The sequence below is a fragment of the Eurypyga helias genome, unplaced genomic scaffold (assembly GCF_000690775.1).
Source record: "Eurypyga helias isolate BGI_N326 unplaced genomic scaffold, ASM69077v1 scaffold4835, whole genome shotgun sequence".
Lineage (NCBI taxonomy): Eukaryota > Metazoa > Chordata > Aves > Eurypygiformes > Eurypygidae > Eurypyga > Eurypyga helias.
Window position 1 is genome coordinate 145,607 of NW_010253273.1, and position 18,515 is coordinate 164,121.

The following is an 18,515-nucleotide window of genomic DNA, read 5'->3' on the forward strand; positions in this document are numbered from 1 at the left end:
GTTGGCCTTTCTGCTGTGCTGAGGGAGGGACACAGAGCCCATCCTCAGCAAGAACTACCTCCAACCCATCACTCCTCCCTCAAAATAGTTCTGTTCTGGTGAAGCCTCAGTTCCCCTAATCCTTTGAAATATATCACTGTTTCCCCAAAGTGGTAGATTAGGGTATTTTTTAATTTAGCATTTTAAAATATTCAAAATTTTCCTGGATAGCATTTTTTCAATCTAGCAGTAGTCCTTGTAAAACCAGTAATAGTGTGTTCTTGGCTTCCCTGAGAGCAGGGTCAGGCCAGATGATAACATCAGAGTGTGTCAGTAGAGATATATCAGTGCAGATTTACTTGCTTTTTATGAATACTACAGGTTGCTATTAAGATCAGTATTATTTAACATTGCATTAGCACATCCAACCCCCTAGGTCAACCCATATTGTTTCTAGGCTCTGTATAAGCACACTGTGTATGACAGTACCTGTCCCCAAAAGGCAAGATCTCTTCTGCCCACAAAGGAACTGCAAGTTTTAAGTATTTAAACCAGATTTTAACTGACCTTGAATAGTACCTACCTCCTCAAGCATTCAGTATTCATAAGGATAAAATCTTGCTGCCTTCTTGCTGTGCCTGATATTATTAAATGCTACAGTCTTTATAATCTATAGCAGAACATTTTTACCCAGTGAGATTTCAAAGGAAGGGTATCTGAGTCTTATTTACACATTTTACACCTCAGCAATCAAATCGCAAAGATCAATAACAAAAGGAAAAGACATGAGAGGTATCCAGTCCTCAAAAGTACCTTTCAATAAAAATAATGTAATTTAGCAGGATGATCACTCAGTGCAAATATGATGGAGCACAGATGGAAAATGAGGAACATTATAGATATGGCTTTATGGAAGGAGGAGAGGAGGAAGAGATTTTTCACTATTTATTAGGATAATGAACAGATAATTCATGATTATTAAGCTGTGATCTTTAGGCCTCATTCTGCCACCTTTTCCCATCTCCTCAGTTCAGACAGTTCAGAACTGGGTCTGTTTGTGCATCTAGGCAGGGTCTGTTGGCTGGGGAAGGATCAGGCCTTTACAGTAGTTTTCACACGTCAGCGGAATCACGTAGGATTTACACTGGTGCAGCTCCAACTCAGGATCTTGCCTGCAAGAAGAGGAGTGAGGTAGAACAAGCAGCATGCAGCACAGAGCATGTGTCGTAGTTGTGACGGTGTTTCTTTCTCAAGAGCATCTCACCTTCAGGAAAGGGACAGCAGACCCTAGGTTTCCAGCCTGTGATGACATTAAGACACCACACCAGGTAGCAAGACAGAGCTCCTGAGAGAGCCGAGGGGCCTGATACTCATCCTGCCACCTCCCTGTATCTGGACAATCCCATTTTCCTGAGAGCATGAGTTGGCCAAGCCCTTGAGGATGCGAGGTGGCAGGAAAGGCTTCCTACACTCAAGTTTGCAAGAGGGACCCTGCTCTGGAGCGCAGCGTTGGCTCTCCCAGCTCTCATCCTCAGCAGATGGACAGATGGGATGGCCAGGGGCATGGCAGAGGCCGCGCAGCCAAGAGGAGGTTGCACTGGGGGTCGGGGACAGAGTGAACGGCAGCAGCTTGCTGGAGCAGAGAGAAGGGGGGAGACATGGGGCCAGGAGGGGCTTGCTCATTGTAGTAAATTTACGCAATTCCTTTATTAAAACAAAACAATTCCTCCTCCTCTCCAAAATCCCTTCCTGCCAGCACACAGCGCCTGCTCTTTTGCCAGGGGTCAGCACATGAGGAATGGGGGAGGGAAGGATGGGGGAGTGGAGGAGGTTGTCATGTCTAATGAATACCCTGAATGTATCAAGATATATATTTTTTTCATTTCAGAAAAGGTTCCATTAAGAGGGAGACAGCCATAACATGTGCTTTGGCCCCTCATCAGATTTATGAGTATTTGCTCTGCTCTTTAATAGGAAACTCTGCAGCAACTGCCACCTTGCCTGCTCTCCCTGAGATACACAGTGGCTTCTCGGGGAAATGCACTTCATTATTAATGTGAATTTGTACGTTTTTATGACACTGCTTGGGGGAAGGGGCAGGCAGAGATTTCCTGGTGATATATGCTCTTTTCTAACCATTTATTGTCCCAGACAATCGAAGAACAATGATAAACATTGTTATAGAAAGTGGAGGGTGCCGCAGTGACATTTTTGAAGGGAAAGGAGAGGTGGCTAGAGTGGCTTTGATGTGGCTGTTTCCCTCCACTCCACCTCCTCCAGCAGCTGCGTCAGATCAAGTGACAGAGTGGTCAGTGCAGTGACAGTCGCTGCCTCCCCTCGCCCGCCTTTTCTCAGGCCAACTGAGACCAGTTGCTCAGTACTTTGCTGCAGCAGAGGGGGAACAGAGGAAAGACAAGGAGCTTGTCCTTTGGGGATCTTGTACTGAAGAGGGTCATAGGCCTGAGGGTGAACTGATGCTCAGACTCCCCATGGCCCAACACACGCCAGCAGTCTCTTTCCAATTTATTATCAAGTGACCCAACAAGAAAACTCAGTGCACACAGCAGCAGCTGCAAGGCAAAGCAGCCCAGGAAGAGAAAGGTGGGGCATGGGGACATGGTTTACAAGGACGTTCTCAGCATCCTCCAGTTTCCCTTTCTACTGCCAGGCTCATCCATAATTAACACAATCATGCAAGAGCACTAGCAAGTGATGAAAATGGTGGGTCTGGGCTGCATTGGAAAACCAAAGAAACTTCAGCCTTCAAGCTCTCCCAAAACAGAGAGATCAAGAAGGCCATGTCCTCCACATGCCCTTTTGTTCCTCTTCTTCTGCCCTTCCCAGATGTGCTCTGCACCATCTGGTCAAGGTCAAGGTCACGTTACACTGCCTGTGCCATGCAGTCCCTCAAGATCCAAAAGCCACTGTGCTTGAGGGAGCTTCCTTGCTTCCCAATGGGATATTCACTCTCTGCATCACCGCCAGGCTGAGTGCTCTCTGTGCCATGGAGCCCGTAGCCTCTGGCTATAAGTGAACGATTGCCATGTTTTGTGTTCAAATTCTATTCCCTAGCTCTAAGAATGCACAGTCCTTTGTAAGAGGAGATGTGCCCGACCACTGAACACTGCTAAGACTTTCTTTGTGACATTTTTCTGCTCTTCTCGCAAAGCTGGATAACAGTGAGGTAAGAATATCAGAATAGCTGTACAGGGTTGGGGCAAAGGTCCATGTGTCCATCCTACCTCTGACCATGACCAGTATGAGTGTAAGAACAGGACAGACTTGTGGTGCCATTCTCAGAGCGCTGTCCCAGCCTCCAGATTTACAGTTCAGGTCTCCTGAGGTGTGTTCTGGAGGTGTCCCATCCCATCCCGAGGCAGGGAGCAGAGGATGTACAAACCAGCCCATGTCAGTCAGAACAGCGCTGAGCTTTCATGCTTGCTCTTTGCAGATGGCTAAGGAAGGAATTACACCCAGAGCTCAGAAGGGATATCAAGCCCCCAGACCTAAGGGCATCACACTTTATTCCATTCTCTGTTCTGCTTTCCCTGGGAGTTTCCCATGACACGATAAAAATTCCATCCTCAATCAGCAAGCTGGGAATTAGATTTCTCTCAACTGTATGCAGAGCAGGACTTGCAGTCTTACTGCAGAGCTTATACTAGCATGGACCAGTAACTCAGAGGAGGCAAAACTGCTTGTTCTGTTGCACATGGATAGTACTAGTTTGATCCTTCTGGGTTTGCTTTCAGCTTTTCTAAACCTCCAAAACACTCTGTGTGCAGACAAAAGTGTTTTTCCCCTCTCCTGTTGGAGAACTATTGGAAAATCAATTGTGAAACTGTTGTTTTCATAGTCATTGAATGAAAACTCACAAACATTTCCTATATCTGAAAATCTGCATGTTTATACTAGGAGCCACACAGATTACCTGAAATTATCTATTTCAATACATGCATGTAATCAATATGGTGATGTAGATACTTCCCTTGTACAGCTCCACCTCTCCGCTTCTCTCTTATTTCAAGCCAAAGTTTAGAAGAGCCTTTCTGTCCAGTTTCCTGTCGCTGCCCACTGGATCCACATATCCCTCTGGGATATGACAATCCTGTGGCCTGTTTCTCCCTACCTTCATGTGACATGAACAAACCGCTATGGCCCTGGAGAAGGGCAAAGCTTAACACTTCCTTCATGCTGGTTCAGCTCCGGGGCAACCAGCTGCGTGTGGATCAGCCTTCAGTGGAGCTCACCCTGGACTGGACATACACAGACAGATAGGCTGTGGGTGGGCTTCCAGTTCAGTAATTCACTTCCCTCTGTAATCCCATGGAGCTCTGATCTGTTGGCCTTGATTTCTTATGGTGCAAGACTTAGGTTTGTCATCCAGGGAAAAGACGATGGGGGAGGTAATTCTATTTGTTTGATCAGTGGTTTTTAAAAACATTGTCTGTGCTCCCAGGAATTATGTGGTAGCCACCTTCTATAAATCACAAATGCACAAAAAAATAACTCAATATTTTTCCAAAGATATTAGGGTGAAAGTTCCTACACTCATATTTCATGTCTGGAAAAAAGTATCAGCAAGAGTGATAAGTATAGCCAAAATGAGTGTAAAAGCACACCCTGTCATTTGTTTTCCATGTGCCATATGCTTTCTGAATCCTGCACCTCCCACATACAAATTGCATGCAATAATATGGGGTGCACACATTACTCAGGATTATTTAGTTAAGCCCTGCCTATTTGGAGGGAATTAACTTAGATAAAGTCAAGCCACTGTGCTTTGTTTTGGTTTTTTGCTTATTCTGGATTCATAGAGTAGAAAATTAAAGATCCCACTGTGCCAAGCTTCATGTCATTTGGTTTTAATTTAATTCATCTCTTCGATACTCCTTGTTTCCCCTTCTCTTTGACTATCATATGTAGGTGGTCCAAGCATCAACCAGAAGATTTACTGGCAAGACTAACTGTATGAACACTATGAACACATTGTTTTTCTGATATGATTTAATGACCTTTTTGACATTCCCATGGCTGTTGAAATCTTCCATACTAATTCCCTTTGGCAGCCAAAGCTCCTGTTGATCAGTTGAAAACTGATGCAAATGTCAAATGTCAATAAATTTGTAATCCATAAATGTAATACTTGGTGCAGGAGTGAGACAGGGTTAACCAGAGTGCAGCAGGAGACACCTAGGATATGAGCTGCATCTTCTTACTGTGAACAGAAAACAGACAGGACAGGAATGCCATCTCCAAATCCTCTCCACAGCCAAACTCTTTTCCTTCTCCTTACTCCCTATTCCCCCTGCATGTTTCCTGAATTGCTGAGCTTTGACAAAAGAAGGGTTTACAACTTGCATTTGGCAGAGCGAGTCTGGTGATGCAGATTCTGTCCCTTGTTCTGCATCGTGTGAGGTTGAGATTTAACTACTCTGTTTCTAAAGGAGCTCTTTACAGTTCAGAGGTTTCAGAAGCTTCAGAGTTTGATCCTGGAAACGATTAGTTATGCAAGATATTCCAGTAAATTAACAAGACCACTTATACAGCCTAGGTGTTGCAGGAATGAGTCATGACTCATTTATAGTTTTAAGATGCTTGGAAAGGGTGAGCTGTGTATGAAGCCTGGTTTTATATACTATAAAGACATAAGAACAATCGCATAATTTCCCAAGAGATTTTCTTAAGGGCCCTCCACTTTGACCTTTGACTCTGAAAAGCTCTAGTTTGTTTGACATCGAAAAAGAGCAAATGTGTGAATGCAGTGCCATGAAAATTTGCACTTTGAACATGCTGGGGGCTGAACACAGCTGAACTGGAAAAGGCTGCAACAGCTAATGTACTGGGAAAATATAACAGAGGCATTTACTTAATAACTCAACTAATTCTTTTAGCTCACCTTGTAGAGATTTAACCTTTGAATGAGAGAGTCCCTAGTTCAAAATCCCGTGTCTCCTCTGTCCTCATGTTAATTTTTAAATTATATATCATTGTTGAGAGGCCCTTGTGTTGAGCATTACAGGCTATTTTTCATGTCTAAAATGGGGAATTATAACTGAACATTAGCTACTGGCTATAAATCACACGGAACAAAGTGGCATCTGCATCTGCTCAGTAACAAGAGTGGGAGAATTGTAACTTACTTAAAAAAAGGCAAGAAAGAGGACACATACGCAGTAGCAGAGATAATTGTGACTTGAGGAAACTAATGGCTCTTCCAACCGTGCGATGCTCTGGACTCGCGTTCTCTGGAGCTCTCCACAACCAGCGTTGTAAGTGCAGAGTCACAGTAGGAGCTCAGTTAATCTGGAGGGCAAACACAGAGCTGGAAGCTATTTCACACACCCCCTGCACTGCCACCTAGCACGCTGTGCTTGTGCTGGGCAAGGGGGTGGTAGGGGAGAGCCATTTCACAGCCTGGAAATAGCACTTTTCTCTTTTGCTCTCCCCACCTCCATCCTCCATCAGCAGTCATGAGTGAGCAGTGACCACAATGCCCTCTCCTTGGGATATGTTTTTATTTCTAATTGTAGCTAAACCCCAGGTAAGGAGGAGGCATTGTGAGGTTGTTAACAGAGCAATTACTGAGGCTGCTGTGTATGGGCTGCCCAGCTCCTCTGCTGCTCAGCTCACTTTTGAGAAAGCTTCCAAGATTTCTTGTGTTCTCACTGTGGTAAGCAAAAGCTACCTGTTCTCCTTTGTCACTGGTCCCCTTCTAGGAGATACATCTTGAACTCAGTACAACACCTTGCACAGTGTGCTCTTGCGTCTGCTATTGGTTTTGGCCCTAATCCATCAATAACTTAAATGAAAAAAAACACAGCTACACATGTTTCAGTCTGGGATGCTGGAAGCCTCCCAGGATGTTTTTCTCTGCCTGTCTGTTCAGGTATTCCTCGTTTTGGGGGTCATACAGCTTCATCTGTAGAGCACTAGTCACCAAAGCTGCTTAACAAACTACCTAAACTGAATGTAGCCAGGGATTTAGGGCTGGTTATCCCTGCAATGCAGGTCTCCTAAAAGAGCACAGGCCTCCACAAAGAGGTATTATTGAAATTAAAGCATTAGGTTTCTTTCACAACAGACAATAAAGAAAGCAGTTTTTACAGCTAAACCAGCTCAGCATTCTGGCAGGAGGCATTTACTCAGGACAGGGGTTCCCGGAATCCTCCTGCTGTGTCCAGTGATGGTGACCCACTCATTGATGCAAGGTCCTTTTCTGCTCCCTGACTCAGTGTCCCAATCTGGCGAGTGTTCCCAGGATTAACTTCAGTAGTCGATCCTTTATGTCCTTCACAGCTTCCTGACAAGCCGTGGCCTCGCTCCAGCAGCCCAACCCTACGCAACAGGCTCAGAAGCAGTGGTCCCTGAGCAGTAGGGGTTTGTTCTGTTTGTGCAGTGCCAAGCACAACGGGGTTCTGGCCTAGCACTAGTGTCTGAGTAACAGTGACGGTAATAGCTGCTTTGCTGATTAGAAGCAAACTTAAGACCATTCTTAAAATCTTTGCAGAATGGAGGCCTATGTGCTATGTATTTATTAGGCTGTTCAGCAGTAATTCAGACAGATGAGAATCGTTGAGGACCTGGTCTGTCTAATTGTGTGTCTAAATCATAGTTTCACCTTGATTCAGAGGTACTAACGTTATAGCCTACACAGAATGACTTAGGTTATATGGTCAGATTCCTGCAGATGGTCAGTTTGTATCATAAAAATTAAAATTACAACTTGCACCATAAAGCCACTGCCTCAAATTTATTATATATTGCAGCACAACAAGCAAATTAATACTAGATGCAGTATATGCCCAGACGTTAATGTGAGCAGAGGATGAAATATTCTCCTCCCAGCTCATTGGTACACGTTCCCTTCAGAGAACTGAATTTTCCAGTGTCACCAAAGAAGAGGAAGTCACCAGGAGTACAGTCCTGCAGGGTGCCTGGTTTGGGGACACGGGAAGGACGTCCCACACCTTGCAGTGTGAGGCCCCAGGGCTTCTGAACTTGCAGTTCTGCTCTGTGCATCATGCACGCAAGAGCTGAGCTCTCAGCAAAATCTTTTTATTACTCGTCATAAAGAATCACAGCTGTGAAAAGCAAACTAGGGAAGGAGAGTGGGAACAGGCAGGCACTCTCCTTTGGACTGATGTAAATCAGGAGGAACTCCACTGCAAGTCTGCTGAATTATGTTGTTGTCACTCGGACATCAGACCAGAATCAACCCCTTTACCTGCAATAGATGAGTGAAATATCTTACAACTGTGTGTCCAGGAGCCTGCTAAGCTTCTTGCAGAGTTGCTGTCAGTATGCCCAGGGCAGAAGCATATTTTTTTCTTACTGTTGTACATAAGGGCTCTGCTGCAGCCGACAACATGAAATGTGTTAGTTCCGTTTGTTCAAAATGGAGTGTGTTTGTTAAGTGTTGCCTCTTTGATGTTGCGCTGCCATCTCCATCTTTGTCATCATTGCCCATCTTTTTCAATCTAATGAACTCAAACCATCAGTGCAACTTAAGTTCGGCTGTCTGTTCTTGCATAGTTAATATTAAAAATGTACTAACAGTGTGGCTGCGAAATCAAATTATGCACATAAATATGCTGGCATAGCAGAGGAGGCGGCAGAAGCTGAAGTTAGCAACATTGATGCCAGTTCACATTTGCAAATCAACCGTCAATCTGTCATTAAACATGTTATCAAATGATGATAAGTGTATGCTTCTTGCTTGCATTGGCGCGCTTATTCCCGATGTTGATGTGCATTAATGGGATAATGTGCATTAACATAGTCTTGCTTGGATGAACACAAAACATTTTTTATCCGTCTCAGTTTGTTTCCCCCTGTGGCCCCCAAGTAAGTGTTTTGTGTTATCAAATTGCCAAAAAATGGGAAAACACATTACTTTTAATTAGCAAAAATTTTGAGTCATTATTTTTTTTTAATTTTTATCTAGACTATCTCCCGTGTGTTGTCAGTCGAGGTAGGGGGGGACACAAAAACCATTCCACTGCCTTCTTTAAGTAAAACAATTAATGTCAGAAACTCTAAGACTGACAATTATGTGCTGTCTTAATGCACTGGCCTTTCATTTGCAGTCCTTGCTTTTGACACGAGTGATGGTTTCAGTTCAGCGATATGAAAGGCAGGAAAGGAAACAATCTCAGGCATTCCCAGTCGGTTGTGTGGTGCCATACTCAGACATGGCGAGCGGTCCTGGAGCTGGTTTCATTTAGCAGTTTTGCATACAAGCCAGCAAAAACTCTACCTAGACATTAAACAAAAAGCTGAAGAAGAGCACAGCTGCTCTAGGAGGTAACTGAGTTCCTGAAGGAACTTCACACGTGGTTGTCCACTCGGTTGTTCCCTCCCATGGGGTGCTGCTTAGTCAGAGCTCTACTTATGGTACATGCTGCTGGTGAACTTCCAAGCAAATAAAAAACCCCAAGACACCCTCGTTGGAAAGAACAAAAAATGACTGATGGCATAAAGCCATCAAAAGAGCCTGGTTATCACCCCATGACAGACCCAAGTGCCTGCCCGCCTTACGGGCTCTGCCCCTGCAGTGCCCAGGAGGTGAGGGCTCTGCTCGTTGGCTGCCCAAGGCAGGCTCCACTGCCCTGGGAATGATTTGAATGAAAATACATTATAGTATTTTTGTTTATTACTTCTGTTAAGAATTGAGCTGTTTACCCAAGCACAATTAAATGCTTTTGGAAAAGTTGAGGTGGAACTCCAGCATAGGAGGAAAAGTGTCTTTCTCACTCATAGGACTTCAAGGTTTTCAGACTCTTTTTAATAAGTAAATGAAGGAAGGTTCTTCCTGATCCTTGGAGAGCAGCTGTCCCTTAAAACCCTTTCACATTTATGCAACAGGAGCAACATTGTGATGATCTACCCAGGTTTAGAGTAAAACAGTAATAGTAATGAAAAGCAATGTGGATGTCTGGTTCTGTTCAAAACACCTGCAATTCTTCCAGGTACTAGGACTTTACCAGTAGTGTTATCAAGTCAGGCTCAACAGTTGCCATAAAGGAAAGTCAGTCACTTAAAGTGTTTTATTTTTAGTTTATGAGCTGGAAAATAAAGCTTCTTCCAAAGCTTTTATGGAAGACATTGTGTTATTTATGTGGTTTTGAAATAGCAACTTTTCTCATATAATAGAAATGTTTATAAATTACTCTTAGTCTCTGCTTATGACTATATCTAACCCCCAAACATGGTTTGAGATTTATCTTGTATTTAAAAAAAAATATAACTAGTAGAATAGTGAGCTTCTACATTTGATGAACTTTTTGGTAAATGGGTCAAACTTTTGATCACTCCTTCTTTTTTCTCAGTCTAATAATGCCATTAACTTTAGGCATCCTATTCAGGTCTCTGATTTCTATTATCTGGATGATTTAAAGGAAAAATAAAAGGGAATAATTATTGATTTTTTTAAATTGTCTTGATTTCTTTAAAGTCATCCATTGCATTTCCTATTATTTCTAAATTGTGGATACATCAGCACAAGTTTCATAATCATAGAACTCTAATAGCAGTAATTGTATTCCTGTTAACCCTAGCTTCAGTGAGTCCTCGTGTTTTCTACTTCTAAACCAAAGAGCTTGTCTTCTAATACAAAGAGCTTGAATTTTAAGTATATTTTCTGTTACACATCCTTTACTGGCAGAATTTATCCAGCAACATGGGTTTTTTTATAGTTGCATAGCTTTGCGTTGCTTTTACTCCATGAGCTACCTTGAAATTAGCTTGTCAAATGTTCGTCCCACTACTTAGGGAAGATTCCTAATCAGATGAGTGGGCCAATTTGTCATGACTTGGAGGAGAGGTGCTGGAAATCAGATAGCATTAAAAAGGCTCGCTGTGAGGGCTGCGTACGAGGCGCTCCTGTGAGGCAGCTCCTGCTAGGCTCCTGTAAGGGGCTGCTTGTCAGAGATGGCATTTGGAAAGGTAGGGCAAGACACGTGTCTCTGTGTCTCACTTTCCACATCGACTTTGACCCCTTTCATATACCTCCCTCAAACAGCTTCATCGCCAGGACCCAGCTCACTCTCTGGGCACTTGGCAAACACCAGAACAAGGTGCAAAGCTGTAGAAAGCTGAGCATCGCAAATCTTAACCCAGATCCAAAATATTGGCCATATCATGCTAGTATCTGGCAGAAGTCTGGATCTAGATTTTATCTTTGCTACTTTATCCAGTTTCTACTTCGAACAGACTTATTAATCAGGTGTGTTAATTTACCAACTTTCATTAAGCAGTCTAGAACAGTGAGATGCTGTGTTATCCTCGGTATGCATATATCAAAGCAAATGTTGAATGAGGGATTAGCAGTAACAGAGTTATGCTATTCTTCCTCTCTGTTCTCCCAGTCTTTATTCTTCACACTCTATCTTGTTCTATTATCTTAGGCCTGACTTTGGAGTGTTTTCAGTTTTTGAAAATGGCAAGTAATTAGTCAATATGTTTTCACCATATGTATCAAGCTCAGTAAAGAGGCAACCATTGGCCTTTGTCATGGCACAGTAAGCGTTCGTTTTCTCAGCACTTCAAGTTACGCTGAGCGTGTGGTGAACGCCAGAGGATTTAATGAGGAATTTTACAATAAAACATTTGACATAATAATTCACAGTTCAGCGCAGTTCACAAATTTGGGGTGAGTCCCCTTTTAAGATTGCCTCTGTTTGTGCTGTTCACACTAGGGATCTTGCACGAGCTGCCTGGTGCCCTGTATAAGCAAAGAGGCTGTGCAAAGGGTGGATAAATTGTTATGACTCAAAATGGTCCCGTTTTACATCTTCTTGGCACAGATGCTGTGTACAACAACAGAGAATTCTTGAAACACTTTTTCCCTTCCAGACTGGCTATTTACTTACCCCAAGCTAGTTAATGCATACTTTCCAGATCGAAACTTTTGCTTTAAGGCTTCCACTATTGCTGACTGTTAACAATCCTAAAAAAAGGTCAGGATCTGATCTTAACACTGCTGATATGAAGTGGCATTTGCCCAAACTTTGCCATCTCCTGAGCAAAAATACGTCCAGTGTTTTCTAGAGAGAGATGGAGTAGACAGCAGCCTTGTATGGCCATTTTCCCATCTTGGGAATATTGTATTTCAGATATCTGTGGAATAGGTTTCTGCATTACCCACTGTGTTTCCTCAGATTTGCAGATAAAACAATTCAGCTCAGACTCAGTTCAGCGAATTACAGGTGTTTTGTTTAACATTTTGGGGTGTGTACAACAAATAATGATGAATAAGAATGATGACATTGTTTTACTGCAGTCATGATGCAAATTTATGTGGCATTTCTATTGAAGTCAATAGGACTTTTCCCAAGTATATTTTGCAGGGTACAGTATCATTAAAATATGACAGTTAATAGTCTTGTTTATGTTATTATATTTAATGAATAAATATATCAGTCTGTACATCAAACTCAGTTTTGTTTATACTCTTTAATTGTAGTCTTATCTCCCCTAGAAGCATGTTATATCTTTTAATTTTATAATTATCCACTTTATTCATGTGTGACACTACAGAACTGCTGCTTACATCCTATGAGACATCGAAATACAAACAGATGGAAGACAGGCAACTACAAGGAAATTCAGATCTGGATCTGATTCCAGCTCCATATTTTCAAAACACTCCACAGTTTCAGATCCAAGGTCTTGGTTTGGGCTGTGTATCACAGAGCAAGAGTTGCAGAATGTGAGTCTAATTTATGTAGCATCTTCGAACACGACCCGTCAATAGGGATTTTATATGAGTCTTCAACACCTAAATGTTGTTCTCTGTCTCTTGAAAGAGACCTGAGATTTAAAGGCAAAGAGGGAGCACTTCTCACATCGCCCTTTCTGAAACATTTTAAAAAGGAATTCAAGATTTATTGGGCTGGGGAGAGGGAACAGAAATACAAGCATAACTTTTTAGAGTAGTGGTTACAACACTTGGCAGGAAAGGGTAAATGCCAGTCCATGCTCCAAGGACTGTTTTGTTTAAACTAAAGCCATGAAGAAAACGCATTCAGAGTCCTTGGGAGTAAAACCTCAGGGTCTACCTCCCCCAGCTAAGCAACACCCACTAGGCAGCAGAATTGTGCCCATGCCTATGCCCGTTTCTTGTCTCTCTGTTTGAGATTCACTTTTGTGAAGCTTCTGAAGACCAAAAGGTTAGAAAATGCAGGTTTGAGTCCCCTATATCCTGGCTGAGTACTCTGACTGCTCTAAGAAATCCGTAAGTCAAAGCAGAAGAGTTATACACCCATGTATAAAACCATAGCCCAGAACAAGTTATTGAGGCTACAAGAGAGGAGCTGGCAAGAAGAGACATGTGCAGTCAGGAAATAACAATAAAATATAAATTAAATAAAATAAAAAAGTAAAAGCAGAATGTAAAAGTAAAAAACAAAAGAGATGGTTTCCCCAGGTACATAAGTTGTGGTTTGTTTTTTTTTAAAGCAACACCTTCACTCAGTATATTTTTTCGCTTCTTCTTAATTGGTTTATCTAGTTGCTAGGCCATATTTTAACCTCTCCAGTCTTGAAAACCTCCCTTGCCTATTTTGTGTTTGAACAGCACTTCCTGTAAGTGCCCTTACAAAAATTACCTCTAAGGCAGTTGTCTAAGGAAGGGAAAATCTGCTTAAGAGACCCACGCAGCTGAAGTGAATACTTTTCCCAGTTAGCACTTGAAGAAGAAAATATCATAATATTTGAACCAGTTTTGAAAACTTTCCATGAAAATAGGGGAAGGGGAAAAAAACCCATAAAACACTAGTTGAATACAGAGAGAGGCCAAAGAGAGTTCAGTTACCATAGAGATTATTACTGGCAATTGGTACTCAACAGCAGATTGGGATCTGTTACAATATTTTTATTAATCTTTTCTCTTAATTGGTTATTTATGTATTTTGGATCCATCTCTGTGCTGGGTCCAGATTTTACTCTTTACCTGTCATTCTTTTTGACATAAAGCAGTAATGACTGTGCCAGATATCAGGCATTGCCTCGATTTGTAAACATTAGCAGGGATCACGAGTACATAAAATATCACGTGGACAAGCCACTGTGCTTGGCTTTGGCTGGCAGAGGAGGGAGGAGAAGCACCACAAATGCACTCAGTCTCTGTGAGGCTTCATCACAAGCATTCTTCTGTGCAAACCCTTACTGCCATTATAATTGTGATGATTTTTTGTAGGTACAGCAGAGAGGATGCAAAATGCCTTTTTCCCTCTCAGTTTTCCCCTGTGTATATGCAAAACTAGTCATTTAACACGTGTGTGTTCCAGTGCATAAACTGGTAGTTTGGGAAGTGTTCTCTTGCAAAGCATTTCCCTCTTCTCCCTGTCTTCCCCTCCTAAAGACTCATCCTGTTGCCCGCGCGTGTTGCAGCAGCTGCAGACACCCAGCCTTTTCAGTGCAAGTGCGCTTAAGGGCCAACATTAAGGGACTTTTTTAATCAATCAGCTTCTAAAAATTCAAGTCTTCACTTTTTTAAGAGTGCCCAGTCCTGTACATACCCACTGTTAAATGCATTTTAAAATGGTGCTAGCTTATTTTTGTTCTGCCACACCATTTGCCTCTAGGGAGTTATTTTTTCAGGCTGGCTGAGATCAGCCAGAGCCAGATGGATTTTCATCCCCTTTCTCCCTCTCATCCCCAGCCTGTTGCTCCCTGCCTGCATCTCCTGCCTGTCGGGTGCGGGGGCATAGGGAAGCACAGTCGCAGGGAGATGCTGGCCGCGGAATCTGGCTACAGGGAGGGCTCTCAACTGCACAGTGTGAAGTGTATTAAAAAAAGAGAGAGATTTTTTCGCCTCTAATCTCCTTTAGTTATCACGATCTCAAGAGTTATTTGTAATGATAGTAGGCACTGCATTTCAGATGGAAATGTGATTTTCCAAGCTGACGGTGTCACTTTAAGTAAACAAAGTTAATTCTGCTTCCTGCGATGCAAGGCCTAATCTCATTACCCAAACCACAAGTAGCATAACAGAAAATATTCCCATCTGTCAAAAGAACTTAAAATAAAGGTGGAAATGGTTTTTATGTTTTGTCCCTCTTCTTCCCCCCAAATCCCTCAATGGACGTTAATTATCACATCAGATCTATTTAAACCTGTTCAGATCCCCCGGCCTCTGCTTGTGCTTCCTTTTTCATGTGCTGTGCCTATGGAATAATAATGTTTATGCTGCATCTTAGATTTAGTGCTCAGTTTTGATGAACTGTAGCTAAAAGCTGCGAGCCAGAAGGCTGACCCATTCCTCTTGCTGCATTCTGCTCTACGGAGGCAGAAACCAGGTAACATCAGGTCGACTCAAGGCTGTCCCAGAGGCGATCTAGATTACGCTCAGCCTTTTTCCCACCTAAAATACAGTGAGAAAACCTCTAAGCTGGAGCCAGTCCAGAGCGAGGGGGTTTAGATTGGGTGTGCCGAACCTGTGCCTACAGTTCCAGGGGATTCACCAACCTGTTGCACACATGCCTGTAGTCAGGGAGGTCTTGGCCCCAGCGAAGCTGGGTGAAATGGCAGAGCCAGGCAAGCCCCCAGTGCCACATTACTGACACCACACAGGGACAGGGCATGGACACACTGCTGTCTTGAGTTTGTCCAGCCTCAGCACGCTCCCAGGCAATGCCTGTGACTGCTGCCGGAGGGCAGAGTGGATGAGGCCAGTGTTGTATGGGAGGGAGCTCAGCCCCAGCCTGGGCTGCCCCAGGCATTAAACAGCAGAGCAGTGCTGAACAGCAATCCTGGACCAGCACGAAACACCCCCACAGCAGCGCAGCATTGCTCAAAGCAAGGGAGGATCTACAACAAGGAGCAAGCCCTGTGGCACTGCTACGCATCTTCCAGCACTCACAGAGCAGGGTAACCACACTCAGTCCCTTGTCATTGCCATGGGTGTAAATCCAGAACAGCTTCCCTGGATTTAGCACAGTGTAAATTTGTTAGGATTTACACGGGGAGGAGAATCAAGGAATTGGTGTTGCAGGCTCCAGCAGGAGCACTGCCAGCACAGGGAGCAGACCCCAGCATTCCCTGGTCTGGCTTTAAGCAGAAGAAAATCCAAACATACTATCTAGCAATTCAGAGCTCGTTTCAATCCAGCAGCCACCAATCATAAGAGGATCATTCATGGAACTCTCCAACAACAGTGTTTTTATCCCCTCTTCATTTAAAATGACCTTTATATGATGATAACGTCTGCCTTGCTGAGCCTTAATTGCTTAATTAGAGAAGCAGGTTCTTTATTAGACAAGCATTTTTTTAAACTCTATTTTTTCCTTGCAAGAATGCTGTTTCCTTTCATTTTAAGCTTATCAGCAGTATTTTAAAAGCTTTAAAAAGACATTTCCAAGTGCTTGTAGTTTGTTAGTTTATTTGCCATTTGAAGGATTTGTTTTCCACTCTTTTCCTGAGAGATATTTCTAGCAGGAATCTCTCCTGTTAGGAATTTCTCTGCATTTTATTACCTCACTTCCATAGCACTTTACCAAAAAAAAAAAAAAAAAAAAAAGCTGCCATCCAAAAGCTGGTTTTCCAGCTGTTACCGGTTCTGGGTGTGGTTGGGAATTTATTTAGCATAGGCAAGTTGTTAGGGTTGAGCAAGATATCCTGCACCTGCTGTGCACGTGGACAGTGGAGATCAGAGTGTGGGTCCTTGCTGAGAGTTCTGGTAAGCCTTACTCTGAGTGCTGTGTTCTCCTCGAGCTGGCGTTTTGCAGCAGGTTCAGTTTTGTTTTCTCTTTTGCGTGGGACTTCTGAACAGTGTTAGCTTAATTGTGTAGTGGTGTTTTTAAGATCTATCCAATCAATCTACTACTGTGGGGTTGCTCCTGACTGCATCACTGTTGACAGTTTTAAAGAAGCTGATTGACTCATTTGTTCTGAAAAGCCATGTAGGCTTTGCCTTAGGTTGGATTTTTGGGGATAGCATTATTATACTAACGTGCTACACTGAAAGCGGAGGTTCTAGAGGTGATTTGTATGATGCTGATCACAGAGATCAGCTACACCAAAACAGCATTTCTGCAGTGAGACTTGGGGCTGGAGTGGCTATGTTTGTGCAAAAGCCTCTGCTGTGGCCAAGGCAGTAAGAGCAGCGTTACAGGTACTGCAAGCAGCCGTGCGACAGAAACAAGAACAAATGCTTGAGACGCCCCAGTCCTGAGAAACAGCCACAGATATTTCTCCCCAGAAACAAGTGTCCCCTTGCTGTGTTCTTTCTAAAAGAACACCTTGCTGAAAATAGAGAACATCACTATAAAAAGCAAAAAAGTGAGTGATAAATGACTAGGATGGGAAAAACGGTCCAGAAGTGACTTCAGGCAAAATTGGTAATTAAATTCCTTAGACCACTTATGGTGGTAAAATGAGAAACTTTAGACTCTGTCCATAAAGTACTTGGGACTCATTTTGGTGTTTTGGATTCCAGGAAGAATTTCAAAGGCAACTTGGCTGCCTCTTTCTTCCCTGTTTGTTACTGTTGCAATAACATAATACCTTGAGCCTGTCATTGTGTCCCCCTCGCTTTTAGCACGGTACAGGCGAGCAAGGAGACACTCTTCTCCACTAAACTAGCAAGCCATGTAGGTGGGAGAAGGAAACACTCTCATCCTCACCCAGCGGGTGCAGGAGGGAAAGAAAGGTTAGCAGCCACGTTGGGCAGTAAAACCTGAGGAGTAAAAGGATGCCCATAATTATTTGATGAAACAGGGTATGCAGGAAGTGCAGTTAGCTGTGTTCTCTGACACCAATGAGCATGGCTCGTTTTCAGGAAAGTATTTAAGACTTTTGCTTACATTCATTAAAACCTAGGTGCTTTACAGGATCTCAGCCATTCTACCCAGGCCATTCATGTCTGCTAATAAAAATTCAGAACATGGCAGGAATTGATTGCAAAAGGTGATATGGCTTCTCTTTGGATATTTCTGTGTGGTATTTTGGGCAGGCGCTTTTGACTCAAGCTCCAAGCCAACAAAAAGCCAGGTGGCTGTTTTGGCATGGTGCTGAGCCCTACGTAATACATCTGATGGAAAGCAGGGTTTATTAGCTTGGCACTGCACTCCTTGAATTTCAAGGGTTTTGGATAAGTTCTGGGTGGCGTCCCATTAGGTCAGACTTACCCTGTCTTATGTGTGCCTAAGGTAACAGGGGAGTATGCAGTCCTGGTCTTGCTGATTTGCAAAATTGATGTGGCCTAATACCTCTGTAACTTGCAAGGTCACCCTTTGGTTTTTTCAAAAGCTCGTGTCATTTAAGAACAGGGAAAGAAGTCGAGAGTACATTTTGAGGTAGGGCAGGAGGTTTGTGTGTGTGTGGCCAGAAAAAGTATATGCAAACAGCAAAAATTGATGTTTTTCTAGTAAAGGCCAAAAATGCTTAGAAATGATGTATGTCTAATATATTTGTTGTACCCTAAGGTCACAGAGATGTTACTTTCAGGAAAAAATGTATAAAACTCTCAGTTTTGAAAATATGTATTTTACTTTAGGGCATTTTCAAAGGCTTTTTTATTGTGTCTACATCCC